Source organism: Sylvia atricapilla, chromosome 3 (genome assembly GCF_009819655.1).
Source record: "Sylvia atricapilla isolate bSylAtr1 chromosome 3, bSylAtr1.pri, whole genome shotgun sequence".
In the NCBI taxonomy this organism is placed as follows: domain Eukaryota; kingdom Metazoa; phylum Chordata; class Aves; order Passeriformes; family Sylviidae; genus Sylvia; species Sylvia atricapilla.
In genome coordinates, this window is record NC_089142.1 from 94,298,371 (window position 1) to 94,308,327 (window position 9,957).

Below are 9,957 nucleotides of genomic sequence, written 5' to 3' on the forward strand. Positions count from 1 at the left end.
CCCAGGGTGGCTGCTGCCTGCAGGTGTGGGCCTGAACAGCAGTGCAGCAATGACCACAGGTAACACCCACCTGGAGGCACCTCACAGCCAAAAAACAACTGAGCAAACAGCTCAGGTCTCACCTTGCCTTTCAAAACATGTCCTTACTCCTGTTTGTGCAGCACCACCTAACACAAGAAAGAGAAGAGGCACCGTCCCCAAAAATTGTAATTGTTCTAACAAGTACAGTACCTGTCCCAAAAAATCAACCTTGCTTGTTTGCAATCCATGGGCTTTCATTGCCCCAAGAGAGTAGCTGGTTGGACAGAACATGGATATCCTGCTCCATCTTGCAGCTCAGGGAGAAAAGCACACCCAAAGCTCCTACTGCTGCTATCACTCTGCTCCTGCAGCTCAGAGCACTGACAATTCCAGGTCTGCTGCCCTTATCTGCTACAAGATTTGCCAGCCAAAAGATGACACACACGTCTTCTTATGACAAATTGCTTAATTACAAGTTTGGCAATATGTAATACTTTGTATTTGCTGCTATCGTTAAAGCTGGAGAAAATGAAAAAAACATCCATTACCCTGAGAAAAAAGTCTACCCTTACCATAAATTTCTGATAAAGAAATAAAGTAGGTTCAAGTTTAATCACACCAGCAGTAAATCAAATATCAAATTTAAAACAACGAATTACAAAGAGCCTCCTCACAGTCACTTAGCATTGATAAATTAGTAATGTAATATTAAATTATTCATATCTTTTTTTTCCTTAGGACTATAATGATATACTGTACACAGCACTGATAATTTACTTAGGCTGAGTCCATTCATTTAATTATGCTGCTAAACTTGGTAGGCCAATTGGTCATCATGAGAGTTTCCAGGCAAGCTAATCACAAATATATAGAACATGTCCCTTATTGTCCCCAGCGGCTAAGTGCTAAAATGCTATTTAGTGCTCAGAAGGTTAATGTCCTGCTTATGTAAATTGTCCAATTTAACATTCAGCAGCAGTATCATAAATTCTGGCTCCAGGATTTCATTAAACGTATGTTCAAACTAGTTGACCTTAAAGGTTAACAAGCACAAGTTAAACAGGACAATTATTTAACTCGCTTCTTATCAAGAGACTGAAGCGCTCTCGCCATTTAATAGTCATGCATACTTCACAATTAGAATTCTTAAAAGGTCTCTGATAAAGCGGCAGGTCATGAATTTTCATAAGGATGTCAGATAATAACTATTTATCTGCACTTGTTTTTCTTTCTTATAAACTTAAACTTTGATCTTAACATTCAATTAGAAATTATTCCACAGAGAAAGACTAGGTGACTCAAGGAGCTTGTCTTCACATTAATTTGAACGTAAATTAAGCTTTCAAAACATTGCATCCATATTGTCTCCTACAGAAATTAATTCAGAAGTTAGCGACCTATTCTTCATGCAAAAACCACTTCAGCCTTTCAGCGTTAGGCGATCGAAAACCACTGAATGCCAAATTATTACATCAGGTTAACAACCGCATTTTAATGCAAATCATAGGAAGAAAACTCTCCCTATACATCATGAAATAATTTGTATCATACACAATCAACTTGCCTCGTACTGAGTTAACCAAAGATGAAGACAGATTAGCTGAGATCATTCCTTTTTTACGCTGCCCTATTTCTCACACAGCCTCTTTTCCGGAGGCTTTGGTGAAATATGAACAGCAGCAGCCCCTGGAAGTGGCTGCCACAACCACTGCTACCTATGGCTGTGGTGATGCATTGAGAGCAGCTCCTCTGCTGGCATTTCAAATCCCAAACACAACTTGTAAATGCAAAAAGATCAAGTCATGGCTTCAGGGATACATTAAAACAGTAAACATACACGAGAAATCTCTGGAGTTGACAGTAACTATATTCCAAAGAAGTCAAAAGAAACCCTTTTTATTTTTTCCAAGCTCAAAGGTATAAGGTGATTTCACTTTCAGATAAAATAGCAACTACAGTTTTATATTTATAAATCATGAAATTGCCACAGTATTTTTAGACAAAAAGAAATGCAAGAGAAATTGAATGGTTATTTGAGACAGAGAAAGCCTGCTCCTTTTTCAATATGATTATGTTTTGCCCAGCTCATGAGGATTGTTTTAGAACAAAACTTTGTTCCTGAGGGTGTCTGCTGAAAATAGGACCACAGGACATTATAGAGCTAGGGCCCAATTTTTTTCAGTGATACATATAAAAAAATGCAGGTCAGTTGGAGTAAGCCAATGAAGATCAGATGTTGGCTACCCATTTTTCCAGTATTCTATTTTAAAAGTTTTCTATCCTAAAAGAGATCAGAAAGCTACACACTTTAGCAGTCAGGACAAATAGTCAGGAATAAAGTTACATCATTTAAGCCTTGAGGGGAAGGGACTAAGACTCTGAGACAGCTGCTACCTGCAGTACATTTAAACAGCCCAAGGAAGTGTGATATATTCTAATTTTGTGAAATTAGCAGATTACTTTGGCTTGCTTTGCCAGAGTTTTGTTTCCTAAAAGCACTGTAATTTGATGATGGCAAAGCAGTACATGATGAATACTCATTCGTCTTTCTAAAGGTTATTGAAAACCTTGCAGAAAGAAAAGAATTTTCTAGCATCCTGAAAGCGACAGCTTTTTATGACCTCATGTGTGGCTCCTTTTCCAAACTTCATCTTTTGAATTCTGGCTTCAAATTCTTCCTGAAAGAGGACATAAATAAAACTGAATGGCTAATGGACTAAAAACACTTATGATCAGGTTTTCATAATGAACATTATTAATAGCTTCCTTTGCACATGCACTGACATATAGTGCAATACTCATTCCTAAAGTAAGATTTAGAGCCCTATTTGCAATAAAAAGCTAACAGATGCAAATAAAAAATGAGAGATTCCATTACATAGCTACACACAATGGATTTCTATTAAAGATAAACAGAAACATTTTCTTCTAAAGGCAGAAAGAGCTTAAATAGAAACTTACACATGTATGTAGGATTCACATTTATCTCCTATGTTTCTTTTATTGCTACCAACAGTACTAAAACCTTGGGTCTGGTTTTGAGTAGCAATGGACACACACATCCTATTTTGGCTCTTCCTAGAGTTGTGAATCTCCATACCTGAAAAATCAGGTTGAGAGAACCCAGACTATCTCCAAACAATGCAAAAAACCCCACCAAACTCAACAAGAACCCACCAGACCAATCCCCAAAAAATACCACAAAAATAACCCCAAATAAATGTATATCCTTTCTGCCAGACTTCTAGTCTTTCTCCCACATCACACTACCATCACCTTTTTTCTTTCAAAGGGCAATTATGAGACAGAAATGAAATCCAGAAATGAAGACAGGAAACTTGAAGAGTTACTATTATGAAAAATGCTGCAGCCACTCCGATTATTAGTTGACATCACCACAAATCCTCTGCTCTGGCTCTTCACAAATCCAAGATTTAGGTAAATATTTTCGTCCCTATTTAGAAAGGCAAGTAGTTTTTCCTGCTGCCACCATGGGACCCCAGGCAGCCCCATTCCTGCAGAACAAATGAAGATCCTGCCAGCATGGGGAGGTTCACTCAGGGAAGGAGGCTGAACAGCCCCATGAGCCTGATTTACTCCACAGGTCTTACTCTCACAACAAACCTAAGGACATTTACAGACCTAAATGCTTTTGAATTAAAAGTAAAGCTTATTTCTCTGACTCCAAGATCCTTCAATACTTTCCATAGATCTATTCCAAACATCCAAACTCATTGCATCAAAAGAAATTCAGGGATTTCACTTGCAATAATTATTTCTGTTGGGGCTGCAGTAAAAAAAAAAGTGATTTTAGTTGATGTCAGCATTCAGATGAAAGCTGAAAGAGTACTTCTACAGCATGTTTGTTCATTAGCAATTCCACCATTAAGGCACATCACTAGAAGTGTATAGACAAGAAAATGAAGTTAACAAACCATCAGCAGTAATTATGGTTTTGCACAGGCAACAAAAATACAGTAATTCTATTTTGCCTGAACACAGTGAGGGATCTGGTACGGAATTTTGGGGAACCAGGAATTTATTCACTTGTCTTTTACTGAAGATGAAAGACTCCTAAAACACTTTGAAAAATAATCCCAGTGTTAATTGGGAGAGTGCCTGCTGTTAGAACACGGGAAAACTTGATGAAGACGCATTGGATGGTGATTCTCCCCAGCAAGTTTCTTAACAGAATGGCCTTCTGGCTTGATAGCGCCACCTCTTCCTTTAACTTCAATTCAACATGTCTAAATACACATTGACTGAAGGGATTAGGTGCCCCAAAATAAGTCCCAGGCCTGGTAAGACTCTTGATAGATCTCACCTCATTTAAATGACTCTTAACTACTACTATTGGCCAAGTTCTCATTCAGCTGAAGGAGTATTACCTGAATTCACTGATTTGTATATGATTTTCACTGTGAGGAGAAGGGGGTGGAGGAGGGAGAGGAATTGATATTTAGGAGTAAATTACTTTTCAGCAACACATCTGAATGCAAAGTTTAGTTTCATATGTTTAAAGTTTTCTTGTGACCTTACTTCTAGGAAAGTTCAGGTTCCTAGAAGCATACCATTACTTGAAAATCTGAGAGTATGACAGGAGACCAGTTGTAAACCAATTCCCATCGTGCTTCAGTTGTCAGGAGGAAAAAAAAACCTTAATAATTTTACAGAATATTTGCTGATATGAGAATTATGCCTTTTCATCAGCAATTGGGTACAAGTAGCACACCCCAGTAGCAGCTCTTGTTCCTGCAACCCTGTGTATTCAGGCTTCATCAAGGTGATTACACATAGGCTTAGTAAGCCTGTTTTAAGAACTCATGGAGAGATTTTGTATGCTGTGAGGTCACAGGTACAGAAGTCTTGCTGAAGAGAGGTTTAAAAGTTTTTGAAGCTGGATTTTATTTGGTTATTCAGGTTTTCTTTCACTGTTTGGTGTAGGATAACTTATGTGTCAGGTGACATTGAAGGGAGGTGTATCAAAATTTAGAATTAAACAAAGTGCAAGAATTCATGCACTTGCTGATCTTTTGCAAACAAGTCTGAAGTAAAGGTCAAGTCCAGCTAAAATCCGGAATTTTCCCAACTTAAGGTTTAAAAAATATATATAATTAAATTTTTAAGCTAGTTTAACATGATTTTTTTTTGGCTCTTACACCACTGCACAAGGGTATTATCTCATCCTCCTCAAGTATCCCATTACAGATTTTGTTTTGTAGTTACAATACTGTTTTTGGCTAACCCTTCTGCATCTCTATTTTATAATGACTTTCATGGCCAATGTGAAATCCCTGCAGTGAGGCTTCAGGTAATTTTGTGAAGACTGTTATAATAATGAACAAAGTAGATCTGGAAAATTTTACTATTTGAGGTAATAATTAAGCATAATATAAAAATATGTAGGTGACAAATATATAAACCTTTCAACTAAAGAGATATATAAACTTCCCTGAGATTATTCTGTAGTAAGAAATGATTTCTAATTAGTCACTTTACAGAACCATCTTTCTCTGCATTTTGTTGCTTTATAACTTGTGTCCCTGCACAACCCTCAGTGCATACAAGCTAAGTCACTATTCTGGCACCCTCGTCCCACTTGGAGGTTTAATTACAACTTGAACAACTACAACTACAGTTGTTTAATTACAACTTAATTACAACAGGCATTTGGATTTCCTTCTACTACAGACAGGCTCAAGCCAGAATCTCTTCTGTGATTCCCAGGAAGCAGGAGACTTTCTGAGCTTACCTAAGCTTTTCTGATTTTTCAGACATGCAGGTTGGTTCTTCTCTTTACAAATGATTACTGGGAAATCTGAAAAATTATCAGCCATGTTGAACATAGCTGACAATAATTTAAATGTTAAAATCTCCATCCCTAAAGCCTTAAATATTGAATACAATATTCATTTATCATCTTGTTCTCCCATCTGCCCTCCTTGACAAGTCCTTAAACATTTAAAATCTACTCAGGACATAAACCCACATTTCTGGGGACAAGATCTTTTTCTCAGTTGCTCACTGTAGTTCCTGTGATGCAGGTATTGGGAAAATGGAAAAATTCTGACATGAATTCCTAAAATTCCAGTTGGTTCATGTTCCGAACTTGATTATGTCAGGTAATACATCATTACTATAATTTATTCCTGTGAATTATAGGAATAAGAATGATTATTGAGTGTGAATAAATGAATGAATGGAGTTAGGGAAGAAGAAACACAGAAAATTTAAGTACGTATTATGTATATTACTTTCTTTTATATTTTTTTCATTTTCTCATATTGGTGAGGGAGAGAATAATAATTACTCCTCAACAAGGCACATAAACTTACATACCTCTTAAAGTAGGAAGCTGTTTTTCAAATGGCACCCGATATTGGTTGAAAGCTGATACATAATAATCAACAACTGCATGCAGAATAAATTGGGTCAAATAGTAGGGATAGTATCAAATTTAAGCACTTTAAGTTCAGGAATCACAGGTTTAAGATTATCCAGCATCAGTTCATGCACACACAAGTTGCAAACCTGTTGCATTCCCCGGGCAAGATTTCACAATTTATTTTTAGAACCATTTTTCAGTCCATGATTCTGAGCTTGGGGAATTTTTTATGCACACAAGAGGTCTTGTCTTTCCTATGTTTGTCATTCCTGAGGTAGCTAACAGTGGCACAAGCATTCTCCTAAGTCCAGGAACATGTTTATGTTTAAAATTACAGGCATAAAGGTTTGCAAATGTATTTATCACTCTGTGTCTCCCTCCTAAAAAATTAAGATTTATTGCACTGATGTGTGTGAAGCTCAAGGATCAAATGAATTCACATGGAAAGAAATAGAAAGTTTCCACCTGACCTTGCTGGGAACTGGACTAGAACTTCCATGAGGTAAAACATTTGCAGAAGACCAGGTAGTACTTTATTATGATTTATTAAATGTCAGTTTATATGAGTTTTATTGAATATGAGATTAGAGCAGTAGTTATTATATGACAGCACAGTATTCTGTGATTTACTCATGAACTGTTCTTTTTTTTCTTCATCTTCAAATACCCTGCAGAGCTGAGGGGAAAACATGGCCTCAGCTAAACGAAAGAAAGGGAAATGAGAATAAACATGTTTAAATCTTGGGGCACAGGAGAGCTTTATCATGCTCATCTCCTTTCTGGTGTTATTGATCTCTCTTAAGTGCAGGAATCAGGCTATGAATATGACCTACAAAAGTGGCAAAGATTTTAAACTTTATTACACTGGCTTGAAATTCAGTCTTCATTGGAACAGAAAGGGCAATTATTCAGGGCATATGTGCGAGTCAAGGCAATTTGTTCAGAAAGGGAAAAGGAAGAGAGTGGTAGGAGCCATAGGAGAAAGCTGGAAAAGAAAAAACAGCTGGAAAGATCCAAAACAGTATTCAGCTGGGATAATATGGGCTCAGATCTTGGGAAGCTGAGGATAATGGCACGTGAACATGTAAGGGTTGATACAATTCTCCATTTTCATAGTAAGAATTTCTAGCACAGAACAAAGAGCTATATTTGTATTATCATATTATTTTTTCATTTCTATTCTATTGAGATTTAAGCATGAATAATTTGATCCAAAGGCTACTGGAGGCAGCAGGTATCTACATTTACTTCCACACCTGCCCTGTTAAGCCAAAACTGGAGTCCTATATTAAAGGCTTTTGGTGGCCTGCACCCAGGGTATCGAGAGGTTCCACTCTGGGATGAAGATCATAGCTGAGAACTACAGCATGGCTGAACTCTTTTAGGAAGGATAATCCTGTTGCTTAGGCAAGATTTCCTCTGCACAGAATGAGACAAGTGTGGAGACTTTCTCACAAGAACTAAGCGTAGTGCAAAATTTTTAGTGCCTTGCTTAAGCACCAAGGCACATTACTCTGACTTGTTCTGCTTTATATAAACCCACTGCACATTTCCCTCTGAGTCTGTGCCTTTGTGGGGAAGAACATCCTGCAAACTTCTTCCCTAGAGACAAACTGACAACAGACTTGTGGAGATGTTGGTCACTGTTGCTGGGATCTACAAATTCATTGTAACTCTAGAACACACCAGGACACAGGAATTGTACAACTCCAAAGAGAAGCCAAAGGGAAGTTTTGTCTTTATTTGTTCTCTCTTTAAAAGACAGACTAAAAGAGCTGGAGTTATTCAGCCTTGAAGAGAGAAGGCTCTGGGGAGACCTTACAGGACCTCTCAGTACCTAAGAAGAAAGCTGGAGAAGGACTGTTCACATGGGTGCGTCATGATAGGACAAGGGATAGTGGCTTCAAACTGACACAGGGCAGGTTTAGATGAGATATTAGGAAGACATTCTCTACTTTGAGAGTGGTGAGGCCCTGGCACAGGATGCCCAGAGAAGCTGTGGCTGCCCCAGCCCTGGAAGTGTTCAAGGCCAGGTAGGATGGAGCTCTCAGCAACCTGTTCAAGTGGAAGGTGTCCCTGCCCATGGCAGGTATCTGGAACTGGATGACTTTTAGCGTCCCTTTTGAACCAAACCATTCTATGATTCGATTAATTTACTGCTGCTATTTTTGTAATGAGGAATACACAGTAACTGCTTCAACTGAGCTTTATCCCAGTATTGTTGATGTTCAAACTTTCAGCCAAAAAGTTAAATTAACATATTTAAAATCTTAGAAAAAAAAAAGTTAGGATTGCATACTCCTGCACCATCCTTTCTACAGTTTTGGGTTGGATTTTTTTCCTGATGTTGGCCCTGGTGCACCCACAGATCAAAGTTTTGTGCACTGTTTCATTAGTCAAGGTTTAGCTACAGACCTGTACACACAGAATGCCAGCTTGTGCCTCTGCTGCTCTTCAGCCACAGTTCATCATGATAAACTGGGATGTAACTGCTGCTTTGTCTGGTTTGGAAAGATTCTGTAGTCTGGTTATATCCCCAGCATTCCTCAGACCACAATTTCAACATAGAAAACATTCAGGCCAGAATGATGGGAGACAATGACAGTCATTTGAAATGAGGTTTGGCAACAAATTTTCTGAGAAATGCTCTGGGATAATGCTCGCGGAGAGAATTGTGCTCTCGGAGATGCGACTTGTTAATTCAGTCTGAGGGAAGAAGATCCAGAGCCGTCATTTATTGGAACTTATTACAGGACTTAATCTGAAGATTTTGACATACTTCCAAGACAAATAGGCTACCACGAGTGAGACATGTTCAATAAGGTGTGTACTGTAGGAAATGAGGGCTGTAATTGCCATGCTGAGAGAGCTTGTTGTCTATGCAATTTAATGACCTTCTCCTCGCAGTGTCCCTTCTGACACAATGTGATTCAGAGATGAATCATGCCAAGCACATGGAAAGAGTCTTTATCACCACACAGCAGACTTGACCAAATGGTTACTGCTTATTGTTGTCGGGCTCCCTAGGATTTGAGCCCCACAGAGTAAAACATTAGGAATTAAATCCCCTGTAATGCTTGGGCCTACTCATCAAACATCCTGGGGGTGTTTATAGTTTCCTCGTTACTCTGCAAATCACAGTAGCAGCCCAAGTTTTTCAGCATAAGTTTTCTCTTTGCTTGTAACAGTGAGTTAGGCTGAAATTTGTACCAGATAGCTCCACTCAGCAGCACAGATCACGATAGAAACGAGTCCAATCCTGTTTGTCCTTAGCACTTAACCAAGACATCCTTAGTCTTTTTAATCTTTCCTTGTGAAACAGTTCCCTCAGTCATATCAGAATATCTGTCACCATTTTCTGACCTTTCTCCAGCTTCTAATTTTCCCACTTGATACTGAGGCAGGAAAAGAAATTTGCTATCTTGGCTGCAATCCACATCATTGAAGAAAAAATGTGGAATGACAGAAGTGCAAAGAGATAGGTTATTTATTGCACAGGGTTGCAACAACAAGATAAATACTTACAAAAATAAAGAGTGTAGAAATTAAAC